This window comes from Balaenoptera ricei, chromosome 5, assembly GCF_028023285.1.
Source record: "Balaenoptera ricei isolate mBalRic1 chromosome 5, mBalRic1.hap2, whole genome shotgun sequence".
In the NCBI taxonomy this organism is placed as follows: Eukaryota; Metazoa; Chordata; class Mammalia; order Artiodactyla; family Balaenopteridae; genus Balaenoptera; species Balaenoptera ricei.
In genome coordinates this window covers 111,724,434-111,751,555 of record NC_082643.1, presented here as the reverse complement: position 1 = coordinate 111,751,555, position 27,122 = coordinate 111,724,434, and the positions used below count along the sequence as shown (strand labels likewise).

At 39.0% G+C, this 27,122-nt stretch overlaps 1 long non-coding RNA gene across 1 annotated transcript in view; it reads right to left on the bottom strand.

The window, feature by feature from the left end:
• Positions 1–9,240: 9,240 nt before the first annotated feature.
• The window catches only part of LOC132366612 (uncharacterized), a 111,319-nt gene continuing 93,437 nt past the window's right edge, over positions 9,241–27,122 (bottom strand). Inside the window, exon 5 of the long non-coding RNA XR_009503479.1 lies at positions 9,241–9,460. This is a non-coding gene — a long non-coding RNA (uncharacterized LOC132366612). The remainder of the gene's footprint in view (positions 9,461–27,122) is intronic.

Genomic DNA, 27,122 nt, shown 5'->3' with positions numbered 1-27,122 from the left:
AACCAAAAACAACAAACTTTTAAAAATAGAAAAGCTGTAAGCACAAAGGTGTTTACAGCAGTGTTATATTTTTTTATTAAAAAGTTCAACGATTATCTAAATGTCTCGGCATGTACTTCCTCCAGGAAGCTTTGCCTTCCTCCCTGCCCTGTCGCTCCCTCACCTTCAGGGTTCAGTCTCTAGTGTGTCCCTGTCACTGACACGTCCTTAGCCTTCGGCACAGGACCTGGCATGGCACATAGTAGGGGTTTAGGAATTATCGATTGAATGAGTGACTCAATGAATGAATCAAGTCAATCCATCTTAAACAGTAGCAGATGGCATTAGTATGGCTCTTGATGAAATATGAAGCCATTAATTTGTTAATTATGAAGATTGTGTTGCAACTCGGAAAATGCTTCAGGATAGCAGCGCCAAGTGGGGGAAAAAACAGAATACATAATTGCACATATATTATGATTGTAACTAGATAATAGTTGTAGGCACACGGACGAACCCTGGAAGATATGTAAATTTCATAATGTTTTTTGTTGGAGTCATGGGATTATGGATATTTCAGTCTTTTTCTTTTTTAAAAAAGCATATTAATTTTTCTCTTTTTACAACTATAAAAAGACAGGGGAAAAAATTCACAAGCCTTGAGTCAGAATACTTGGGTACCAGTCCCTGGCTCTACTATTTATATAGCTTTCTGACCTTGGAAAACCTACTGGAAATCTTTGAGCCTCAGTTTCCTCATCTATTAAATGGGGACTATAATAGCTACTTCTCAGAGCTGTTGTGAGGTATAAATGGCCTAATGCATGTGAAAGGATTTTATAAACTAGAAAGTGCTATATAAATGAGATGCCATTTTTATTAAAGTAGACTAGGTTTCCTAAGAGAAGTAAGTTTTTTTCTTCCAAATTATTTACATTTAGTCGTTTACATACAACACACAAAAAATTCCAAAGTCACTGAAACACACACAATCCTAACTGTGTTTCACAAGCTAATACTAGACAAACCCTAAAGACAGATCCATCAGGCTGTATTGGATTTCCAACTGGGTAAGTAGAAGGACCCATGAGGTGCTGGGGATGAATGGGAAATTACCCCAAAGGGAAAAGCTTTCTCCAGGTAATCAAATAAGGAAAGTCACGGAGAATCCATCACCAACTTTTAAGTGTTAATTATTTAATTTTCAAAAACCCATTCCTGTCCCTGTTCACCCGGTCCTCTTCCTTCTAGACGGTAGCTATTATTGCTTTATTATGTGTTCTTCTAGGATACTTTATGCACATGTAAGCAAACACAAATGTGTTATTTTCTTCCTTTTAGAAAAATTTAACTATACATCTTGGGTGCTATTTACATATTGCTACATAAAGAGTTTCCTTATTCTTTCTTTTGCCACTGTGTTCTACTCCATTGAATGGATGTGCCTTTATACATTTACTTTATAAGTTCCTTTTGAAAGAATATCCAAGTTGTTTCCAATCATTTGCTCTGCCCTCTGAGGAAGGAAGGTTTCATTCTACCTTAAGCAGTGGCAGTGAGGCCGCCGGAGATCAGGTCCAGAGCAGCCCCAGCCTAGACAGCCCACCGCTCGCCGCTCTTTTGAACAAATAGACAGACCTCTGGAATCTTCTCAGTTATTTTTCTTGCCCTTGATCAAAACCACATAGTTGGGAGGATCTATTTCAGTTAGCCCTCTTCTTAAAAGTCAGTATAATGCTACAATTAAGAGTCTGAAGCCAGACTGCCTGGGTTCAAGCGCTGGCTCTTCCCACTTGCTATTCAAATTCTCTCCATCTCAAAATGGGGATAATAATATAGTATACACCTCACAGGGTTTTATAAGGCTTAAGTGAGCTATATATGTATCAGTGGCTCTTATAATGTCCAACATCTTTCAGGGGGTATTTAAGAAGGAGCAGCCAAAATAATAAAAGGTGTCTTTATCTCAAGGAAATATGCTCGAAATCACTGGTTCTCAAAGTGTGGCCTGTGGACCAACAGTATCACCTGGAAACTTGTGAGAAATGCAAACTTGCTGAATCAGAGACCCTGAGGGTGGGAGGGACGACCCAGCAATCTGGTTTTTAACAAGCCCTCTAGGTAATTCTTATAAACGCTATGGTTTAAGAACTATTGTTCTAAAATGTAGGGTTTGGCAGGGGAGGGCGGTTTTAAAACATATTCAGATCATGGAACACCTGAAAATCATGTTCTTTATGGGATATCATGAATTGGTGACACAGAATTCCATGCATTTTACTAGTGGAAAAATATGCCCATATTATTTGTATGATGTTTTCTGTATCTCAAAAAATATAGAGAGAATTGTTTTCTCTTAGACCACATTTCCAAAGTCTTCTCTTAGCAACTGTTTGCTACTAGTTCAGTAGCACTGATAGATTTAATAGCAGCAGGTGTCAATATTTTAATTAAAAATATGGAGGAGAAAAATTCAAAATGGAAAAATTCTAACTCTTAAACTTACTCTATAATGACAAAACAGAACTTAACCACTATGATTTAACTTTAGCCATTTTTTCATTTGTTTATTCATTCAGCCAACATTTACTGAGCACTGACTACGCTGTCAAAACTGTGCTGAGCCCTTGGAATTCTAAGACTGGCAAGAGGAGGATATGATCTATCCATTGATCTATCATATGATCTATCTACAGAAAACCACAGTCCAACCTGTACTGTACCCATGTTTCCAAGCCATTGGTCAGAGTTTTCAGAGAGAAACAAGCCATTACTGTTCCTATTCTCCCTGGAACCAGCACGGTGCTTTCTCCAATGAAGAAATGCTATTATCCTGTAGCATAAACCACGGATGTCAAATATGTCAATTTCAGCCAGATGGCGGGGCCTCCCTGGAGCATTACTTTGAGAAAGATTCTGAAACAATAGTCTCACTGGGCAGGAAAGAGTGCTGGACACAAGAAAAAAGAGCGTACCAACATAAGTATTTTTTATTTGCAGCCCTTGAAGAGCATAGCCTTCCTTTTCCTTTGGAAAGAACCTCCCATTTCCCAAAGGAAAAGGGAGGCTATTTCTCAGCATTTCGTGGATTGTAAAAACATACCCTTTGCCTTGTGTCCCTCTGAGCCTCCTAACATTATTGGCTTTCTCCTTTTCCCTTGTGTTTTCCTTCTCTAAGAGCCATTGGGAATGGCCTGGTCAAGTTCAGAGTCAGTGAACAGTGCTTCCTGATGTCAGCTACATTAGCATGGCATGATTTTCCCTGTGGTGTTTGGGCTGAGGCCCCAGGGCCCAGCCCTGTTGCTTTCTTCCATTGGCTTCAGGACACATGGCTTGCTCTAAGTGTGAAACAGCAGGATTTGTTTCCCTGAATGAGAGAGCACACACTTTCCCCTTTGCTACTTGGTTGGCATTACACAGATGTGAACAAATGGCCCTTCACCTTCCACCTCCATGTCAACCAACCCCTTGGAATAAACATGAAGAAGATTCCCACTCAAACTTCATGGAGAACACAAGAGGAGACAAAATGGGCATTACAGCCAAGAATCCACTCGCTGGGCTGGTTCTCCATTTGCTCTACAAGTAAAAAGGTGTGTATGGCATTTCTAGCTTACTCTTTATCTGCTTACATGCCTCTTACAAGGAAATCATGAATCCCTATTTAGGATCCATTAGGCTCAGAGCTCTGAGGAAGTCTGAACCAGATCAATCTAGCTCATGTGGTCAGCTAGAACTATAATTTAGAATGTGGTGCAGAAAACCTGTTCCATGCTTTAAATGACAAAGACTCTAGAACTCCAAAGATTTTTATTTTCCAACCCATTTCCTTCAAGAAGAGCCAATATGGAAACATTCCCAGGAGATCTTTCAATTAGTTCTATTGAGAACAAATGGAGATTCTATTTATCCTGATTTGCTGAAGACATTAGAAATCATTTTTCTCTCCCCTGAAAATGTTATTTTTTTCTCTTCTTTCCTTATATTTTGCCTCTTTATTCACATCCAAAGAAGTTCACCATATTTGTTCATCACCTGATTATTTTCAGATATTATTTGGATTTTACTTTCTTGGTTTTCCTTTCTAAATGTTTCCATTTTCTTTAAAAGTTTCTTCAGGTGTCTCAAACATAGTGTTTTTGAGCTCTTGTTTTATTTTTCTTTGTATTCATGAAAAAGTACATGTATGATCTGGAATTATCTAATTCTAAACCCCATCACAAAATGATGCTTTATGACTTTTGTCAAGTTGTAAACTGGGAATCACATCAATGTTTCCCACAAGATAACTAATTGTAAAAACTATTAGGTCTTCACCAGACTGATTCTAATTTTATATCACTGTGACATCTGATTAAAAGATGGCCAACTCTCGCATCAAAAAATCTACAAACAAATACTGGAGAGGGTGTGGAGAAAAGGGAACCCTCTTGCACTCTTGGTGGGAATGTAAAATAATACAGCCACTATGGAGAACAGTATGGAGGTTCCTTAAAAACCCAAAAATAGAACTACCATATGACTCAGCAATCCCACTACTGGGCATATACTCAGAGAAAACCATAATTCAAAAAGAGTCATGTACCACAATGTTCATTGCAGCTCTATTTGCAATAGCCAGAACATGGAAGCAACCTAAGTGTCCATCGACAGATGAATGGATAAAGAAGACGTGGCACATATATACGATGGAATATTACTCAGCCATAAAAAGAAATGAAATTGAGTTATTTGTAGTGAGGTGGATGGACCTAGAGTCTATCATACAGAGTGAAGTAAGTCAGAAAGAGAAAAACAAATACCGTATGCTAACACATATATATGGAATCTTAAAAAAAAATAGTTCTGAAGAACCTAGGGGTAGGACAGGAATAAACACTCAGACACAGAGAATGGACTTGAGGACACGGGGAGGGGAAAGGTAAGCTGGGACAAAGTGAGAGAGTAGCATTGACATATATACACTACCAAATGTAAAATAGATAGCTAGTGGGAAGCAGCTGCATAGCACAGGGAGATCAGCTCAGTGTTTTGTGACCACCTAGAGGGGTGGGATAGGGAGGGTGGGAGGGAGACGCAACAGGGAGGGGATATGGGGATATATGTAAACATATAGCTGATTCACTCTGTTATACAGCAGAAACTAACACAACATTGTAAAGCAATTATACTCCAATAAAGAAGTTAAAAAAAAAACAAAAAAATGATTTATGGAGTTATATAAGCTCTGGGGTTTATATGTGTTCATTCATATGTTATTCATGATTTATTCATACACATTTACAAATAAATCTCTGCTCAAACCACCCCCCCAAAAAATAAAATAAATAAAAAATAAAAGATGGCCAACTCTCAATTAACCCTAGTAATAATGGATAAGAAGAGTACTATATGTTAAATTAAATCACTTACTGTTTCTATAATAATATCAATTTCCCCCTCACCAGAATGCAGAAGTTACACTGAAGGGTAAAACTGACAGGCTTACTTTTTTTTTTTTTAACATCTTTATTGGAGTATAATTGCTTTACAATGGTGTGTTAGTTTTTGCTTTATAACAAAGTGAATCAGTTATACATATACATATACATATGTCCCCATATCTCTTCCCTCTTGCGTCTCCCTCCCTCCCACCCTCCCTATCCCACCCCTCTAGGTGGTCACAAAGCACGGAGCTGAAGGCTTACTTTTTGTTGTTTTCCTTCCCATCTTCTTTTAGAAAACAATGGGCAGAGACAAAGGGAAAAAGGGTAAAGGATGAACATCACGAAAGTGCCATGAACTATCCCTAGAGAGTTAAAAAATTGACTTTCGGTGGGACTTTCAAGATTGTGGATATAATACACCGTGTCCATTCACTGGCTCTAAGCACAGTTTTTATAGCCAGTCGTAAAATGGAAAGTAAAGGTTCATTGTGAAACAGTTGGCACATATTTAACAAAGGTAAGACAAGCTGGCCCCACTATAATTTATACCCATTAGCATGGGGTTCAGTGGTGATCCTATGGTAGAGGGCACAGCTAATAAAGAACTTCAAAAGAAGACAGAACAAATTATGAGATGTAGATTAGTGTAAACAGTTTACATTTTCAACGATGGTGAAACTAAATTTAACTAGCAAAGATTAGCAAGTATCACTATTAGTTCATATAAATAACCCAGCAATTCTGTAAATGGATACAGATTTCACATGAGTTTTGCCAGAAAAAAGACCCCGTTATCATCTCTAAAATCTACACTATTTTACTTTTTAAATAAATGAAACGATAGCTCTTGAAAGCACTTCAGAGAGGTTATCTGTCAAATCTACACTTGTAAAGATTTTCCTTGTGAAGACAGAGAATAACTGGATCCCTTTGCCTTGTAATAACCCTCCACAGTTCTAAAAATGGGAATTAACTGACTCCTTAATCCTTACTTTTACAGGTAAAACAATTCCATCCTCGTCAGCTTTTTCTTGAAGAACCCATTTTCCATATCCTTGGTTATCTGGTTACTTTTCCCTGGATCTTTTCCCCATTCCCACTTTTCTCTCAAAATGAGAAAAGCAGTTAGGTCTCAGTGAAGTTTCTTCCACACCCCACCCGGAAGCACTTCCACTTCTTCTAACTCTTGCGTTCTTTTCTTTAGTTTGGGCAATTCCATCAAAAACATAACCAGACACTTTTGAATTCCCAAGAGAAGAGATTTGAACACAAATCAAAGATGACAACTAAACCTCTAAGATCATAATAGCCTTATTAAGTGTATGGAGGGTCTGCAAACCACATGAGCTCCCCTGGAGAACGTGCTGCTTGCCTGTGAATTAACAGCTCTGCTATGAGATACGCTCTCTGCTCACCTCAGGTCTTGCCCTAAGAGATTATACTGTCACACGCAATATAGAAGGGGGGTGAGCCGAATGCTGCGATGAAGATACTTAAATCAGTTGCTTTTTCGTGTGTTATTTTAGTTGTGAGAAAGTCGGATAAGTCAAGCTCTTTCTGAGGCCCCAGAGATCAAAGAGAATTCAGTTAAGGGCAATCGTTTGAAGAGCAACAACTATACTCTTCTTTACCGGAAATTCTGTGAAATGTAGGTTTGGCACACTTATTTCTGTCATTCTTATTCACACTTCAAATGCCAAGGAAATCTGTTGGAAAATGTTGATTTGACCACTAAAACTTGAATGGCCTGGTGTTTTGCAACAGACTGCACCATGGAGCACACTGAAGGTCTATCTTGATGTTATTTACCGGTATCACAATGGTCACACCAGTCACGCCCCTCAAAAGTTATAGAACAAATAAATACAACTGTGAATGCTTGGTAGTCAAACTAAAATAGAGACTCTATTCTGTTTAATCAGAGGGACCATGCCTCAGGACTGAAAGGAGTGCTATAAGTCCAAGATTCATAAATCCTTATCTATTTCTTTATCACATGCCCTTGTGTGCCTTACTGCTCAAAGTGTGGTCCCCATACCTGCAGCATGGGCAGTACTGGGGAACTTGTGGGAAATGCAGAATCTCTGGCCCCAACTCCAATTTATTAAATCTACATTTAACAAGATTTCCAAGAGATCTGTATGCATATTAAAGTCTGAGGACTACTGCTTAATAGATGTGTGTGTGTGTGTGTGTGTGTGTGTGTGTGTATAAATGTTACCTGTAAAATGATTTGTCTCTTAAGCTCCCTCACCAGGAAGTTAAAAACCCTAGTTTAACAAAAATATACCAATTACAACTCTCTTGTAAAGCCATTGGCAAAGTCTTTTGTCTTTAGATTCACAGGACGGCCTATTGCATTAAAGCCAGGAGAACAAGAGTTAAAAGACGGCTCTTGGCAAAACATCAGATATTCCTCTCCATGTCTTACCTTGTCTAGTGAGGAATCTCCCTAGAATTGGCTTCTTTATTTCACACACTTTTCTACCATTTAGAGTCTAGAAAAACTTCAAAGGAGGGCCAGGTGTTCTAAGAGTCACAGCTGTTTATTATTTTAATTAATTTACTGAAAGAGTTCAGTTCCCAAGCAGTCCCGAGGAGATTCTGAACACAACGGCATGAGCAAGCAGCCTACATGCATATACCCCCAGGATCAACCCTGCAACTCACAGCGAGTGAACTTGGAAAATGTGGCGGGAGGGGAGAAGATTTCATTACCAGAAGTTCTTGGAAACTTCTTTCGCCTGTTCAAATTAACACAGGGATAGAACTGTGGGGAATCTAACTTGCGGTGAATTACCCTTCTTTGAAAAGCTGCATGACTTGCAAACCAGCCTGTGGTTTAGTTTTCTCTCAGGTGCTGCTGACACGTACCCAACTTGAATGAGGATTAAGAGAGTGGGTCTCATAGAGAACAGACGTCAGGCACTGGGCCGAACTTCACTGATAGAACATTTTAGGAATAGAGGCATGGGTTCTGATGGAAAAGGGCAGATATCTAAAGACTAGGTTTCAAAGGATATGGGAACAATTTCTCACAATTCTAGCTTATTTTCACTGGGGACACAACAGCAATTGGTAGCAATTCTTGCTAGTTCCCCAACCTATCCCTTTCAAGAAAGTACTTATATATTTTCAGGCATCTTAGGGAATCATTTGTAAATGGGCTCTTAAATGTCCCCTTTCTTGTTTTTTCTGCCTAGCATATATTGTGTAGCAGTATCTGCAGAGAACGGTCTGAAGACAAGTACTGTACATGATAACTTAGAGTAGTGCTTCCTAAAAAGTGGACCCGAAGTCATCTGTATCAGAACCATCTGCAGTGCTTGTTACGATGCAACTCATGAGTCTCCAGATCTACTAAATCAGAATCCATGGAAGTTACGTCTTAGAATCTACATTTTTAACAAGCTCCTGGGTGATGTTACATGCATACTACTGTTTACAGTTTAAAATCAGCTGAATTTTGGATTATGAGAGCAACCCAGCCTATGAAGTATTCCCTAACTATCTCCAACATTTAGGTAGGGGTATGAGTGAGCCTGAGCTGTCTTACCATCTCGGGGATCCCAAGAAGCCAAGGTGTTAGGGGAAAAGCAAAGTGTATCAGTGGATATGTGCTGGTGATTTAAATTGAGGACTGATGGATCTCCAACCCAGGTCCCCTCCGCCCAGTGAAAAGACATTTCCACAACCAACCATAGCACCCAGCAGGTTCTCTGAAAATTTGGGATTAGAACAATCACTGTCAGAAAGAAGTGGGATATCCTCTAGGTGATTTGTAGAAATCCCTAAAGGAATACACAACATTCCAATTACCTACCTCTCAGTCCATGCTTGAATTCACTTTGCCACTGATTTTCATATCTTGCATTGTTTTAGAATTTGCAGCACCACCAGAATTATGCTCCCATTTGTTGGTTTCTATGCCGAGAAATGATAAGGTTTAAATTTTCCATCCGGATGAGTAACAGACAGTTCTGGTTGAGTGCGCCTATTCAGCAAGCTCTAAATTCACTGTGCTCTTGTCTTATTGGTGTTTCTTTTGTCTTTCCCTGGTAGAAAGGAAACATTTATTTGAATAGTAGAATAGGAAGCTGATCCAGGAAGAGAACCATCACAACATTCAATGTTTAGAGATGACTATTAATGCACATTTTAATTTAAGCTCCAAAGACGACAGATGAATCAAGCAGTACACATTTTAAACCACTTTTATAGTAAAAGAGTTCTCTTTAAATTCTGTTTCTTATCAACATAAGTTCAGTCTTCCATTGAAATCAGCAATGATGTAACAGATTTCTGGCAGGGTTTTTCCACCAACCTATACACCCAGCCCAGATTCATACGCCATCATCTTGACACCTACATATTATCAATAGTTAACCGTCTCATGTTTCACTTAGTGCGAGATTTCCTCTCTGAGTCCTGTATTTAAAAAAAAATACACAAAGAATTAAGTTTCGCTTCAAAGGAGTAATAAAAGGAACGTTACGTTTGGTGCAAGAACTAAATGATTTCCATCCTCCCGAAAAACAGACAGCCATAGGTATATGACCAGGTTCCTAACAGGTAGCCATCAATTCTTTTTCCCTAAAATGACCGACCGTTGCCCCTATAAACTACAAAAGTAACTACACTCAGAATGAAGTAAGGTTGGCATTTGCGTGACAGGAAGTGAACATATGAACTTTGAGTGACAGGCAGCCACTCTCACTTACATTTTAACCCTTTGCTCTTTGTGCTCTCAACGTCATCGATGTGCACACAGAGCTTTATGCGGGATACCCCTCCCCCGCCCAAATTTCAGTCGCTCCACAGAGCTGCCTGTTCAGTGTCTGCTGTTTCTGCATCTGAAGTGTCCAGATAATCGGTCGTTCATTTAGAATATTCTAACACAATTTTGTGTGTTCAAATGACAAAAGGGTAAACAGTGTGAGACAGCTAGTCAAAGGTGGGGGAAAATGGCTCTTTTTAATGTAAGTTTTGTGAAGCACACGCGCACAGTCAGGTGGGAGTGAAGAAGCAGCTGCCTGAGTATTCATGAAGTTACATGGAGACAAGGTGAGTGCTTATTCCAAGTTCATATTGCTCCCAGCAAAGGTGTACAGCTCTCACCGGTCATCAGTTTGTGAAATTACTAAGGTCCTGTTTACCCTTAATTTCCTAGAGGATTGGTAGGAAATAAAATCAAAGATTATCACTATAGAATAGATAAAAAATAGAGAACTTTTCAAATAAGTTGAATGATTTGCCTCAAGTTTTGTAATAATTCCACACTGAGCCTAGATGAAAACTCAGAAGATAGAGAGGCCTGGAAAGAGAGCATAGCGTGTGTCCTCTGGACCCAGACCTCATCAAACACGATCTCCCACCATTCTTACAAGAATCCTGTAAAGTTTTCTTATACCCATTTTACAGATGTGGAAATAGGTCATTTGGCTAACTTCACACAGTTGGAAAACATCAGAGCTAGGAATCAAACACAAGCCTTTTTTCTTCAAAACCCATGCACATTAAGCTCTAAATCTAGTGTTTCCCAAAGCTTAGTATGCCCACACTCCTTTAGGTGGGATCTGGAAGAAAACTTCACTAGTGCAGTAGTTCTCAAACTTTACTCTGCATGAGAATCACCTTGAAGCTCGTTAGAATGCTGAACCCCACAGCCTCCCCAAGGGCCGTCTTCTGAGTCGGCACCACCCAGGTGATTCCGAAGCATGTGCTCTGATAGTCTCGCTCTGAGAAACGCACTAGAGATGGAAATATAATTAGCGCTACAAACCCACTTCACAGGCATTCTCCTTTTTAAATAAACTCAAGGACAAAAAGGGGGCGGGGGAATTTTAAATCCACACATTATTTTTTTGAATTTCACTTTATTTAAAGAAGAAAACATTAAAGAAATGACTGTAGAGGTGGTGGCAAATCTGCCAAAGATTACGGAGGTTGTATTGTAAAGACCGATATCTGGGAAACCCAGAGACTCACTGTTCTGAGATTGAAAGGAAAGGGATATGCTTCTGTTTGCCCAGATATAGGCATAAGCTGAAAACCACAGACTGTCTGGGAGCTCAGGGACCCTCTGCTGCTTCCATGGCCCAATCCTACCACCAGGGCAGCATGCAGGTAAGGACAGAAGAAAGACCATTGGGGTCCAGAGAGTGGGGCCTTCTCTCCAGTTAACTGAAGGCACAAGGAAGCATCCTCTCCCACCACAGCGGTCCAGCAGCACAGAGGGGCATTACAGCTTCCTCAGCTTCTCCTGGCTGTTAAGGGTTCCTGACCGTTTTGAGGTCAGAGACCTCTTTGATAATCAATAAAAACTTTGCACCCTTTTCCCAGAAAAATGTTCACATATACACACAAAAATATGTTGTCCTATTTCACAGGCTTCTCAGGTTCCTCAAAGTTCATACACAGACTCCAATTTAAGGACTCCATTATGCAAAAATGAAGAGTTCATTTCAGCTCATGGCAATTTTGTTTGAATTCGACTTATCCTTCCTCTGAGTAAAACATTCTAAACAGGAGCTCTTCATCTGGAGTTCAGGATTCCCAGTGCGGTGGAGCTGGGGACAGGGAGGTCAAGAGTTGTAGAGAGGCCCCCTGACTCTACAAGAAGTATTCAGATGTTGACACATTTCATCAGAATGTCAAAGGAGCTCAAAACTCAGAAACAGTTTTTTAAAAACACTTTTTTAAAAACACCTTTATAAATGTAAATAAAACACAGATACCAGAAAACCCCTGCCAAACAAAAGTATGGCATAGTGAATTATTTATCAGGTAAACAGCCTGTGACCGATACTCAGGTCAAAAAAAAATAAGACTTTGCCGCCACCCAGCAGCCCCTCCATGTGCCTCAGCCCATCACAGCCCCTCCCTTCCTTCAGAAATAACCACTAATCTGAGATTAAGAGCAACCATTTCCTTGTAACTCCTAGTTTTATCACCCAAGTGTCCATCCTGAGAAACTGTCATTTAATCTTGCCTATTCTTTAAAATCTGATACATATTTTCAGTCTCTTTAATCTATCAGTTACCCTCCATGCCACTTTTCTTCTCCTTTATAATTTACCTTTTGAAAAAATTCTTAGGCTATTTAACAATAGTGTTTCCCACAGGCTGGATTTTGCTAATTGCCTACCCTTGGTGCAGTTCATCATGTGCCTCTGTCCTTGGTATTTCCTTCAAATTGGCAGCTGGATCCAGAGACTGGATCAGATACAGTTCAGTGAAGCTCAAATGGTGCTGTGTTCTTCCATCATAAGGCATGTAATGGAGGAGTTAATATGGCGGAGGAGTAGGAGGATGTGGAGTTCATCTCTCTCCACGGATACATCAGGAATACATTTACAGATGCAACAACTCTCACAGAACACCAGCTGAACACTAGCAGAAGACCTCGGACACTGGAAAGGACTATAAAAATCCCTGCATAACTGGGTAGGACGAAAAAAAGAAGGGAGAAGGAGGAGGGGAGGAAGCGGGATGGGACCTGCACCCTGGGGCGAGGGAGCTGAAACAGAGGAGAGATTCCCGAATTTGGGGGAAACCCCCTCTCTGACCAGGAAATCGATCGGGACAAAACATCTGAGGCTGTTGGAAGAGGGTGAAGTGGCCACTCTGTGGCAGACGGGGCAGAGTGAGAAATACACAGATGGTCTGTACCATGGCCCTACGTGCCCTGGACTGGGACGTGTGTTCACAGGTGTGCGAGGGGGCTGGGAGCTGGAGCGTGGGGACTGGAGAACAGGCCCAGGGCGAGAACTGCTGTTGGCTGTGGGGAGACAGACTGAGGGGATGGGAGGGAGGAAATCTGCAGCAGGGAATGCCTTCGGAGGAAGACTGGACTGCCACGGAAGCAGGGCGCTATTGCTGACTCACACGCAGGGGGAGGAGCCGCTATTGTAGCCTCTCGCTCCCCACACACCAGTGCCTGCCGACAACAATAAAAGAAGCCTGCTCAGGGCTGGCCCTTGGGTGCCGGCTGCCGGGTGCCAGAAAAACTCCGGCCAGGGCTGGCCCTCATGTGCCTTATGTGGGGTGCCAGAAAAGGCCCTCACTTGGGCCATATCTCTTGCACCCGTGGCTGCCGGCTTCCCTGTGCATTTGGCGCCACGGGGCTCCTGCGATCCAAGCAGTCATACCACCTCTGCGCCAGGCAGCCTCAGGAACAGACTCCTGTGGGTGGACCACGTGCAGAGGTGGGGATAAACCCCAAGCTGAACCCCAGGGAGGGGGCGACTAAGGAAGAAGATCGAAAATCTTTTCATCAGCTGTACAAGCTGCGGATTAAATCCCCATGATCAGCTAGGTAGACCTTGCGTCTACGGAATATCTGAGTAGACAGTGAGTTCCCACAAATGAAAACGGGCTACCTTGGGCAGCTGTGGACTTTGGGGGCAGCACACGCAGGAACTGGGCCAGATAAGAGCCTGAGGGGTCCCCACAGGGCCCACAGAGGGTCCAGAGAGCAGACCAGAGGCAGAGGAGGGCCTCACGGGGAGGCGGAGGGGGGCTGTGGCTCACGTGGTGTGCAAGGGCATTTACAGTGGAGACCCCAGGGAAACATCATTATTACTATTAATTTTATTATGTTTTGATTCATTCTGTTGTTGGCTCTGGCTTTTTTTTGTTTCTTTGTTGTTGTTGTTTTAGTATATTTTTAATTTAGTCTTTTGGTATCTTCGTGTCTTATAACATATTTTTTATTTTAATTTTTTTTATATATTACTATTTTTACTTTGCTTTTCTGTTGTTCTGTGTTCTTTTCCCTTATTTTTTACTTCTTTTTCTTTAATATATATATATTTTTATATTTCCATTTCTACTTTGCTTTTCTGTTGTTCTGTGTTTTTTCTGTTTTTATTTTATTTATTTATTTAATCATTTTTATCAGTTTGTTCTGTTCCCTTGCTTTATTCTTCAGTTGGCACACTGCTTTGGTTATGTTTTTAGGTTTTGTGTTTTTCTTAGTTTTGATTCTAATTGTTTGATTTTGTTTTTGGGTTCTTCTGTTTGGTTGTTTGCTTGCTTTTTGTTTTATTTGGTTCTGTTTTTGTTCTTTTTTGTGTGTGTGTGTTTCCTTGTTTCTGTTTTTGTTTGTTTGATTTTGTTTTTACCATTTCTCTGGGATTTTGTTTGTCTTTTTTTTTTCTTCTTCTTACTTTAATATATATATATATTTTAATATTTCCTTTTTAAAATTTATTTATTTATTCATTTTTGGCTGTGTTAGGCTTCGTTGCTGCGCACGGGCTTTCTCTAGTTGCAACGAGTGGGGAGCGACTCTTTGTTGCAGTGCGCGGGCTTCTCATTGCAGTGGCTTCTCTTGTTGTGGAGCACAGGCTCTAGGCACGTGGGCTTCAGTAGCTGTGGCACACAAGCCCAGTAGCTGTGGCTCACGGACTCTAGAGCACAGGCTCAGTAGTTGTGGTGCACAGGCTTAGTTGCTCCATGGCATGTGGGATCTTCCCATACCAGGGCTCAAACCCGTGTTCCCTGCATTGGCAGGTGGATTCTTAACCACTGTGCCACCAGGGGAGTCCTATTTTTTTATATTTCTATTTCTACATTGCTTTTCTGTTGTTCTGTCTTATTTCCCCTTTCTCTTTTCCTTTTTCTTTTTTTTTTATCATTTTTTGTTGGTTTGTTTTGTTTCTTTGCTTCATTCTTCAGTTGGCACTCTGCTTTGGTTTTGTTTTGTGGTTTTGTGTTTTGTTAGTTTTCTCTGATTTTGTTTTGGGGTTCTCCTATTTGTCTGGTTGTTCTCTTGCTTTTTGTTTTACTTGGTTCTGTTTTTGTTTCCTTTGTGTGTGTGCATGTTTCCTTGTTTCTGTTTTTGTTTGATTATACTTTTTACCATTTGTCTGGGGTTTTGCTGGTCTTTTTTTTTCAATTTCCTTTATTGCTGGGATGAGCAACTTACAGGTCTTGGTTCTTCGACCAGAAGTCGGGCCTGGGGCTCTGGGGTGGGAGCACTGAGTCCAGGACGCTAGATGACTAGGGAAGATTAATCACCAAGAGCTCTCATGGATGCCTCTATCTGAATCCAAGACCCAGCTCCACCCAACTGCCTGCTGCTCCCAGTGCTGGATGCCTCACACCAAACAACAAACAGGACAGGAACACGAACCCACCCATCAGCACACAGGCTACCAAAAGTCATACTAGGCTCACAGACACCCCAAAACACACCACCTGACATGGCCCTGCTCATCAGAGGAAAAAGACTCAGCTCCACCCACTAGAATGCAGGCACCAGTCCCTCCCATCAGGAAGCCTATGCAAGACAATGGACCAACCCAACCACCAGGGACAGAGAACAGAAGCAAGGGAAACTACGATCCGGCAGCCTATGGAAAGGAGACCTCAAATACTGTAAATCAGACAAAATGAGAAGACACAGAAATATCTTGCAGGCAAAAGAGCAAGATAAAACCCCACAAGACCAAATAAATGAAGAGGAAATAGGCAAACTACCTGAAAAAGAATTCAGAGTAATGATAGTAAAGATGATCCAAAATCTCAGAAACAGAACAGAGAAAATACAAGAAACGTTTAACAAGGACCTAGAAGAACTAAAGAGCAAACAAACAGTAATGAACAACACAATAACTGAAATTAAAAATACTCTAGAAGGAATCAACAGCAGAATAACCGAGGCAGAAGAACGGATAAGTGAGGTGGAAGATAGAATGGTGGAAATAACTGTCGCAGAGCAGAATAAAGAAAATAGAATGAAAAGAATGGAGGACAGTCTCAGAGACCTCTGGGACAACATTAAGCACACCAACATTCGAATTATAGGCGACCTAGAAGAAGAAGAAAAAGAGAAAGGGTCTGAGAAAATATTTGAGGAGATTATAGTTGAAAACTTCCCTAACATGGGAAAGGAAATAGTCAATCAAGTCTAGGAAGCACAGAGAGTCGCATACAGGAGAAACACACCAAGACACATATTAATAAAACTATCAAAAATTAAATACAAAGAAAAAATATTAAAAGCAACAAGGGAAAAGCAACAAATAACATACAAGGGAATCCCCATAAGGTTATCAGCTGATCTTTCAGCAGAAACTCTGCAGGCCAGAAGGGAGTGGCAGGACATATAGAAAGTGATGAAAGGGAAAAACCTACAACCAAGATTACTCTACCCAGCAAGGATCTCATTCAGATTTGATGGAGAAATCAAAAGCTTTACAGACAAGCAAAAGTTAAGAGAATTCAGCACCACCAAACCAGCTTTACGAAAAATGCTAAAGGAACTTCTCTAGGCAGGAAACACAAGAGAAGGAAAAGACCTACAAAACCAACACAAAACAATTAAGAAAATGGTAATAGGAACAGACATATCAATAATTACCTTAAATATAAATGGATTAAATGCACCAACCAAAAGACACAGACTGGCTGCATGGATACAAAAACAAGACCTGTAGATATGCTGTCTACAAGAGACCCACTTTAGACCTAGGGACACATACAGACTGAAAGTGAGGGGATGGAAAAAGATACTCCATGCAAATGGAAATCAAAAGAAAGCTGGAGCAGCAATACTCATATTAGACAAAATAGACATTAAAATAAAGACTATTACAAGAGACAAGGAAGGACACTTCATAATGATCAAGCCATAAAAGGGGAAATTGACAATAACACAATAATAGTAGGGGACTTTAACACCCCACTTACACCAATGGACAGATCATCCAAACAGAAAATAAATAAGGAAACACAAGCTTTAAATGAAACATTAGGCCTAATGGACTTAATCAATATTTATAGGACATTCCATCCAAAAACAACGGAATACAATTTCTTCTCAAGTGCACAAGGAACATTCTCCAGGATAGATCACATCTTGGGTCACAAATCAAGCCTCGGTAAATTTAAGAAAATTGAAATTATATCAAGCATCTTTTCTGACCACAGCACTATGAGACTAGATATCAATTTCAGGGAAAAAAACTGTAAAAAATACAAACACATGGAGGCTAAACAATATGCTACTAAACAACCAAGAGATCACTGAAGAAATCAAAGAGGAAATCAAAAAACACTTAGAAACAAATGACAATGAAAACGTGATGACCCAAAACCAATGGGATGCAGCAAAAGCAATTCTAAGAGGGAAGTTTATAGCAATAAAATCCTACCTCAAGAAACAAGAAAAATCTCAAATAAACAACCTAAACTTACACCTAAAGCAATTAGAGAAAGAAGAATAACAACAACAACAAAAACCCCAAAGTTAGCAGAAGGAAAGGAATCATAAAGATAAGATCAGAAATAAATGAAAAAGAAATGAAGGAAACAATAGCAAAGATCAATAAAACTAACAGCTTGTTCTTTGAGAAGATAAACAAAATTGATAAACCATTAGCCAGACTCATCAGGAAAAAAAAGGCAGAAGACTCAAATCAACAAAATTAGAAATGAAAAAGAAGAAGTAACAACTGACAGTGCAGAAATAAAAAGGATTATGAGAGACTACTACAAGCAACTATATGCCAATAAAATGCACAACCTGGGGCTTCCCTGGTGGCGCAGTGGTTGAGAATCTGCCTGCCAATGCAGGGGACACGGGTTCGAGCCCTGGTCTGGGAAGATCCCACATGCCGCGGAGCAACTGGGCCCGTGAGCCACAACTACTGAGCCTGCGCGTCTGGAGCTTGTGCCCCGCAACAAGAGAGCCCATGACAGTGAGAGGCCTGTGCACCGCAATGAAGAGTGGCCCCCGCTCGCCGCAACTAGAGAAAGCCCTCGCATAGAAACGAAGACCCAACACAGCCAAAAATAAATAAATAAATAAATAATTAGTTAAAAATAAAAAAAATTAAAAAAAAAAAAGCACAACCTGGAAGAAATAGACAAATTCTTAGAAATGTACAACCTTCCAAGACTGAACCAGGAAGAAATAGAAAATATGAACAGACCAATCACAGGCACTGAAATTGAAACTGTGATTAAAAATTTTCCAACAATAAAAAGCCCAGGGCCAGATGGCTTCACAGGCAAATTCTATCAAACATTTAGAGAAGAGCTAACACCTATCCTTCTAAAAGTCTTCCAAAATAAAGCAGAGGAAGGAACACTCCCAAACTCATTCTATGAGGCCACCATCACCCTGATTCCAAAACCAGACAAAGATGTCACAAAGAAAAGAAAATGACAGGCCAGTATCATTGATGAACATTGATGCAAAAATCCTCAACATAATACTAGCAAACAAAACCCAACAGCACATTAAAAGGATCATACACCATGATCAAGTGGGGTTTATCCCAGGAATGCAAGGATTCTTCAATATATGCAAATCAATCAATGTGATGCACCATACTAACAAATTAAAGGATAAAAACCATATGATAATCTCGATAGATGCAGAAAAAGCTTTAGACACAATTCAACACCCATTTATGATAAAAACTCTCCAGAAAGTGGGCATAGAGGGAACCTACCCCAACATAATAAAAGCCATATATGACAAACCCACAGACAACATCATTCTCAATGGTGAAAAACTGAAACCATTTCCTCTAAGATCAGGAACAAGATGAGGGTGCCCACTCTCACCACTATTATTCAACATAGTTTTGGAAGTTTTAGCCATGGCAAACAGAGAAGAAAAAGAAATAAAAGGAATACAAACTGGAAAAGAAGAAGTAAAACCGCCACTGTTTGCAGATGACATGATACCATACATAGAAAATCCTAAAGATGCCACCAGAAAACTACTAGAGCTAATCAATGAATTTGGTAAAGTAGCAGGATACAAAATTAATGCACAGAAATCTCTTGCATTCCTATACACTAACAGCGAAAGATCAGAAAGAGAAATTAAGGAAACACTCCCATTTACCATTGCAAAAAAAAGAATAAAATACCTAGGAATAAACCTACCTAAGGAGGTAAATGACCTCTATGCAGAAAACTATAAGACACTGATGAAAGAAATCAAAGATGATACAAACAGATGGAGAGATATACCATGTTCTTGGATTAGAAGAATCAACATTGTGAAAATGACTATACTACCCAAAGCAATCTACAGATTCAATGCAATCCCTATCAAATTACCAATGGCATTTTTCACAGAACTAGAACAAGAAATTTTACAAGTTGTTTGGAAACACAAAAGACCCCAAATAGCCAAAGCAATCTTGAGAAAGAAAAACAGAGCTGGAGGAATCAGGCTCCCTGTCTTCAGACTATACTGCAAAGCTACATTAATCAAGACAGTATGGTACTGGCACAAAAACAGAAATATAGATCAATGGAACAGGACAGAAAGCCCAGAGATAAACCCATGCACATATGGTCACCTTATCTTTGCAAAGGAGGCAAGAATATACAATGGAGAAAAGACAGTCTCTTCAATAAGTGGTGCTGGGAAAACTGGACAGCTACATGTAAAAGAATGAAATTAGAACACTCCCTAACACCATACACAAAAATAAACTCAAAATGGATTAAAGACCTAAATGTAAGGCCAGACACTATAATATTCTTAGGGGAAAACATAGGCAGAACACTCTTTGACATAAATCACAGCAAGATCCTTTTTGACCCACCTCCTAGAGTAATGGAAATAAAAACACAAACAAATGGGACCTAATGAAAGTTCAAAGCTTTTGCACAGCAAAGGAAACCATAAACAAGACAAAAAGACAACCCTCAGAATGGGAGAAAATATTTGCAAATGAAGCAACAGACAAAGGATTAATCCCCAAAATATACAAGCAGCTCATGAAGCTCAATATCAAATAAACAAACAACCCAATCCAAAAATGGGCAGAAGACCTAAATAGACATTTCTCCAAAGAAGACATACAGATTGCCAACAAACACATGCAAAGATGCTCAACATCACTAATCATTAGAGAAACGCAAATCAAAACTGCAATGAGATATCACCTCACACCAGTCAGAATGGCCATCATCAAAAAATCTAGAAACAATAATGTTGGAGAGGGTGTGGAGAAAAGGGAACCCTCTTGCACTGTTGGTGGGAATGTAAATGGATACAACCACTACAGAAAACAGTATGGAGGTTCCTTAAAAAACTAAAAATAGAACTACCACATGACCCAGAAATCTCACTGCTGGCATATACCCTGAGAAAACCATAATTCAAAAAGACACATGTACCCCAGTGTTCACTGCAGCACTGTTTACAATAGCCAGGACATGGAAGCAACCTAAACGTCCACTGACAGATGAATGGATAAAGAAGATGTGGCACACATATACAATGGAATATTACTTGACCATAAAAAGGAACAAAATTGAGTTATTTTTAGTGAGGTGGATGGACATAGAGTCTGTCATACAGAGTGAAGTAAGTCAGAAAGAGAAAAACAAATACTGTATGCTCATGCATATATATGGAGTCTAAAAAAATGGTACTGATGAACCTAGGGGCAGGACAGGAATAAAGACTCAGATGTAGAGAATGGACTTGAGGACATGGTGGGGTAAGGGGAAGCTGGGATGAAGTAAGAGAGTAGCATTGACATATATGCAGTACCAAATGTAAAATGGATGGCTAGTGGGAAGCTGCTGCATAGCACAGGGAGATCCACTAGAGGCTTTGTGATGACCTAGAGTGGTGGGATAGAGAGGGTGGAAGGGAGACTCAAAAGGGAGGGGATATGGAGATATATGTATACATATAGCTGATTCACTTTGTTGTACAGCAGAAAGTAACACAACATTGTAAAGCAATTATACTCCAATAAAGATGTGGGGAAAAAAAGGCATATAATGGTGGTTTTCACTCCTTTTTGTTGTAAGCAGGCATTGACTCAATGCCTGGATCTATTCATTCATTAGGAGTTACAAAATTGTCACATTCTAATCTATCATTTTGTTTTCATTTGTTGGCTGTAATAATTTTATAAGGAGATACCTAGTGGTATGGTTCACAAAGGAGAAGCAGATAAATGCTTGATTCTTTCCTTTCATCTACCCAGTTTTTAAATAAATGAATTGGTACCTATTATCTTCAAAAGGAGACCAACTAGTGCCATATAATGTTTTATATATATATATATATATATATATATATATATGTATATATATATATAAAATTATGAATGCCCAGATTTAAAGATATTTGATGGATTTCAAGCCTTTGCAATTCTTATCCATTTTGAAGTTCAGACTGGTCAGTGGGAGCTTTGTCTTCAAGGTGGTTCTCAAGTCCATTAGACATGACCCTACCAGTCTTTGAGAGCTTCTTTGCTACCTGGTATTACAAGGCGTTCCAGGCTCATCTTGTATCTCTTGCCTCAGACTTGGGATCAGCCATTTTCCAATAAATCCCAGTTTCTTTTAGAGGGAATGGTATTTCAAGACCACATCTGGGCCCTAGAGATATTCATTGTTTCTGAGTTGGTTATTGTTTCTAGACCTTTTATGTGAACAGAGCTAGGAAATACACACACAAGATATGCATATATGTTTTTAAAATATAATACCTCATAAGCTCATGCTGATATTTCCAATACAAAACTAAGTCTGAAAGATTTTTACAGGGTTCATGGAACAATATTTATTGAGTTCTTCCATGTTGATTTTAAGTTTTGATGCCCTATTTACTTGAAATTCAGTTTTACTAGATATAAAATCTTGGCACACATTTTCTTTCCTTGAATGTCTTAAATATTTTATACCATTTTCTTCTGGCATAAAGCACTGCTGTTGAAAAGTCTGATGATAACCTACCTGGATTTTACTTATATATCATATGCCTTCTTTGTCTATATATACAAAAGATTTGGGGTTTTGTCTTTAAAGTTCAGTAATTTTATAAGAATTTTTCTTGATGTTGGTCATTCTAGATCAATATTCTAAGGTTCACAGTGTGCTTTTTAAAATGTAGCTTCAATTTTTCTTCTATTTCAGAAATATTTTCTGTAATTTTAGCATTTGTTCTATTCCTGTCCACTGGGTTTCTTCTTTAAGGACTACTGTTATCTGCATGTTTAATTTTCTTTGTCTATCTTCAAATATCTGTCTCATTGTCTTGAATCTGTTTTTCATTTCTTTCCTTATTTTTTTTTTTTTGAATTAAAAATTTTTTTCTCCTTTTCACCTTCTATTTCCCTTAAGGAATTATCTCATATTTATTCACTCTTGCATTTCTTCTAATCTAATCTTCACTTTTTCTTTTACTTTTAATTATTTTTTGACACCTATTCCCTGATTTCTGAGTCTTTTAAATTGTGGTTTTTGTTGTTCCTTCATATTTTGAATAATTTTCTTAAAATATTTAGCTTGTTTTGAAATAGTACATTATCATATTTATCTTTTTTGCATATGTCCTTCTGGTAGTTTTATTGCCTATAGAGATATTATTCTTCTCTCGATTCTCTTTTTGCTTTCAGTAACTTTGTATAGAATTTGAACTCAATAATTTTCTGTTGCTAATTTTCATGTAAAATTATTTTCCTGAAATTTTTGGAAGAGAGTTGGTTCATACAATTTTCTTACTTCACAGAGATCTCTCCTCTGTTGTTTTTGTAAACTGTTTTTTATATATATATATATATATATATATATATATATATATATATATATATATATATATATATATAAAATGACAGCTATAAATACCTGACCAGTCCTCCTTAAAACTGTCAAGATCATCAAAAACAAGGAAAGCCTAACATACTGTTATAGCCAAGAAGAGCCTAAGGAGACATGATAACGAAATGTAATGGGGTATCCTGGATGGGATCCTAGAACAGGAAAAGGTAAAAACTTAGAAGATGTGAATATAGTAAAACTTAGGCAATAATAATATATTAATATCGGTTCATAAATTATAACAACTCTACCATATTAATATAAGATGTTAAAGATGTTATTTAATAGGGAAACTGGGTGGGGAGTATATGGGAACTCTCTGTGCTATCTTCTCAATTTTTCTATAAATCTAAAACCGTTCTATTTTTTTTAATTTTAATTTTTTTAATTTAATTTATTTTTTATACAGCGGTTCTTATTAGTTATCTATTTTATACACATCAGTGTATACATGTCAACTCCTATCGCCCAACTCATCCCACCACCACCACCACCCCCACTGCTTTCCCCCCTTGGTGTCCAAACGTTTGTTCTCTACATCTGTGTCCCTATTTCTGTCCTGCAAAAAAATAAGAAATAAAAAATAAATAAAACCGTTCTGAAAAATAAAGTCTATTACACACAAACACACACCAAGTTTGCTGTCTACGATTTCCTGGTTGTTTCCTCCACCCATCTACTTCTATCTGAACCTTCTCTTTCCTTCATCTCTTCAGTGTGAGGCCCTGTGCTGGAAGAGAGCTCTGGTGGGTCCGTTTCAAGAGCTCACAGAGCTCCAGTCACTTTCAGCCTTAACATGAGACCCTTGTATCACCAGCAACTGGGGTGGGCAAACACTTGACAAGATCAGCTGTTGTTATCAAGTTGACCTGCTTTAGTTCCAAGTTTCACCTATTTTGAGGTTCTTCAATTCTCGTATTCATCAAATCCAGCCCCACTGCTTCCCTGTGTTTCCTCTTATACAGATGTCAGAAGGTACAGGTCTTATAGCTCATTTTTTAGGATTCACTGGTTTATCCTGTTTCCTGGCTTTTCATACATATTGTCCATGGATGGATTTTTAGTTTTAGTTGCTCTATTTTTTCCTTATAGTTTTATATATATAGACAGTTTTGTTGAGCTATAACTCATACGGCATGCAATTTATCCTGTGCTTTTTGTGGGGAATTTAGGAAGACCTCCAAATCATGCTGCCACCATTTTCCAACATTCTAAAACCAAACTTTAAGGCAATCATCAACATCATAGGCTATTGAGATAATGAGGATTTTATTATGATAAAAGATCCAACGGCCTCTACAGACAGGCTAGAATGTGTTGTGGGTGGCAGGGATATGGTGCTATATTCTCTCATGTGTGTAGAAGTAGAAACTCTAGAGCTTCCTGTCACATGTGGTATATAACTAGTTCACAATTATCGACAGTGTTATGATGGCAGCTTTGGCAAGGACATTTAAAATCCATCAATCATTCCAATAATCTCATTAACTTTATTTATTGCCTGAATTTCTCCTAGTTGATCGGTGTTTGAGAAGTTAAAGGAAAAATACAAAACATACACAAGTGTAATTTAGCCATCTTCTGCCAGGGCATGCACACCTGTGTGGGATTTTCCTCCTCTTACCCAAGAAACACAGCTCTGCACTGGAGGAGAGAGGTCTCAATGATACAAAATCCAGGTGACATTGGAACAATCAACCCACTGTGAAACAATACCTTATTTCCAGAAACCCATTTTTTAAAAGTTCTTTAAAAAAAAAACCCCAAACTCTCAAGGTTTCATCTGAGGTCCATTCTACCTTCCATGATTTGGGCAGCACACAGAGACCATATTATTGGCCCAGGCCCCAAGAGCCTGACTCTGCTACTAACTCTGATAGACACGTTTCACAGGATCTGCTCATACAACAGTCTATAAGCTGCTAACTAAGCAAAATTAAACTTGTTAGAAAGAATCCACTCAGCCTCCAGTGACTTCTTCCCCAAGGTGTTAATAAGTCTCACTATGAATACAAATTTCATTTATTCTGTCTGCCTTGCCCATTCTTTAGACAAAGTGCTAAAATGCAGCCAAGGAGAAGATGTACAAGGATCCTCACACAATCCATAGCCTGGATAATCAACCCCTAAATAAAGGACAACAGGCTTCATAATATTTCATTTTCAAGCTGAAATTGGACCTTGTTGGAGTTAAGACAGCGGCTCTTTCTCCCCAGAACGTTCTAAGGATGAGAGGCCACCCTCAGAATGCCACCCTAACACAAACTGACCCCCATACACACCACCAGTCATGGTTTGTTTTCTTAAATAGCAAAAGTTTATTTTATTTCACTGCTCCATCAAAATTATTTATCTCATTTATCATACAGTTCCTGCCTAGTGTGTTTTGCCAGAACTAACATGCATGAAAATTATGTTAATGGGCCTTGGACTGGTTTTAACGTACTTCATATAATCAAGAAACTAAACAAACAGAAAGGGCTCTGAAAGGTACCCATTCTACTTGGAAGAACCACTTGCTCTTGTAAGACACGTTTTTGAGGAGAGTCACTGCCAAGGATCAAACCACCAGCAGTGCCCTTAGAAAAGACCTGTTTATTCAAAGAAGAAAACAGACTGAGAGACTTATCATTGTGCCCCACTCCATCAAGTGCCCTAGGTTTCCATTAACCAGTGGTGGTTTCATGGAGAGAGACCGGAAAGTGATTTGGAAAGGATTCTTCACACGAAAACTGACCCAGAGAAAAATTAAGTTTTGATTTTTGAGGAGAAGCCAGCTTGGAGAAAATCATCCATTGCTTGAGGAAATCAATGTGTGTATACACAGGGATGTCACTATAGTGCTGGCCTGGTGGTCCACTTCCAAAACACACTGACGCAGGGAAAAGCCATATTATAAAGAGGTCTTTCTGTTACTTCTGAGAAATGAATATCCTAGGACTTAGTACAAGATGGACCCATATTTTCATAAATTTCCTCCATAAATAGGTCTTATAGAAAAACTCCATTAAACTTGTTAAAGAACTGAAATTTTGAGGAGCAGTTTTAAACAGCTTTGTGATATTGCTTTGAATATTTATATTTACATGCTATTTTTTAATAAACAACTGCAAAAAATTTCTTAAGAGCCAGGAATTGGGCTAAGTCTGGGATACAACAACAACTGCAAAAAAAAAAAAAAACCCTATTGGTAATATCAAAAGAATGCTAAAATCGGATGAAATCTATGTGACTAAAATGAATAGAAAGACATTGATCTACTATGTTTAGTCTTAAATGATAGTATTAATTGATCCAGCAAACCTATGGAGTTGGACTTAGTGGTTAAAATGGCCAAAATACGTGATCTCAAAAGGAGATGCAATATGTGAAATGTGTAACTTTCACTGGTATCTCAGACACCGCCCAGGACATGGGCGTCATCTCTACCCCAGTGACAGGAGGACCTTTGTGCATTTCACAGGAGAAATGGTGCAGACTTCCAAGTTTTTATTTTTGTTTTGTTTTGTTTTTGTCTAATCTGTCTTCCATTGAGAACAAGAGGAATTTTGCTTCTTTAAGAATAAGAAGGAAAAGATAACTAACAAGGACCTACTGTATAGCACAGGAAACTCTGCTCAATATTCTGCAATAACCTAAATGGGAAAAGAATTTGAAAAAGAATAGATACATGTACAATATATGTATAACTGAATCCCTTTGCTGTACACCTGAAACCAACACAACATTGTTAATCAACTATACTCCATTACAAAATAAAAATTAAAACAAACAAAAAGAATAAGAAGGCAAAAACACAGCTGGATGTCACCAAGCTCAGAAGAGCAGGCTGTACATGTGAGAGCAGGCAGTGGGGCAGGCTGTGAAGCAGGGCCCTGGAGACTGCAGCCTGGCCAAGACTCTGCTAGCAAAGTCGGGGCTGGAAATACGATATGATCTCAATAAAGCACCCTCCAATAAACCACCTTCCCAACAGCTCAACCCCAGCTAAAACTCCACAATTGCAACTTCTGTTCTTTGACTCAAATTAAACAAGGCTTTGCCTATGGAAATTAAAATGTATACACCTGAAGAGAGGTGGCACATTAAACTTATCATTTATTTTGTACTTCAATGCAA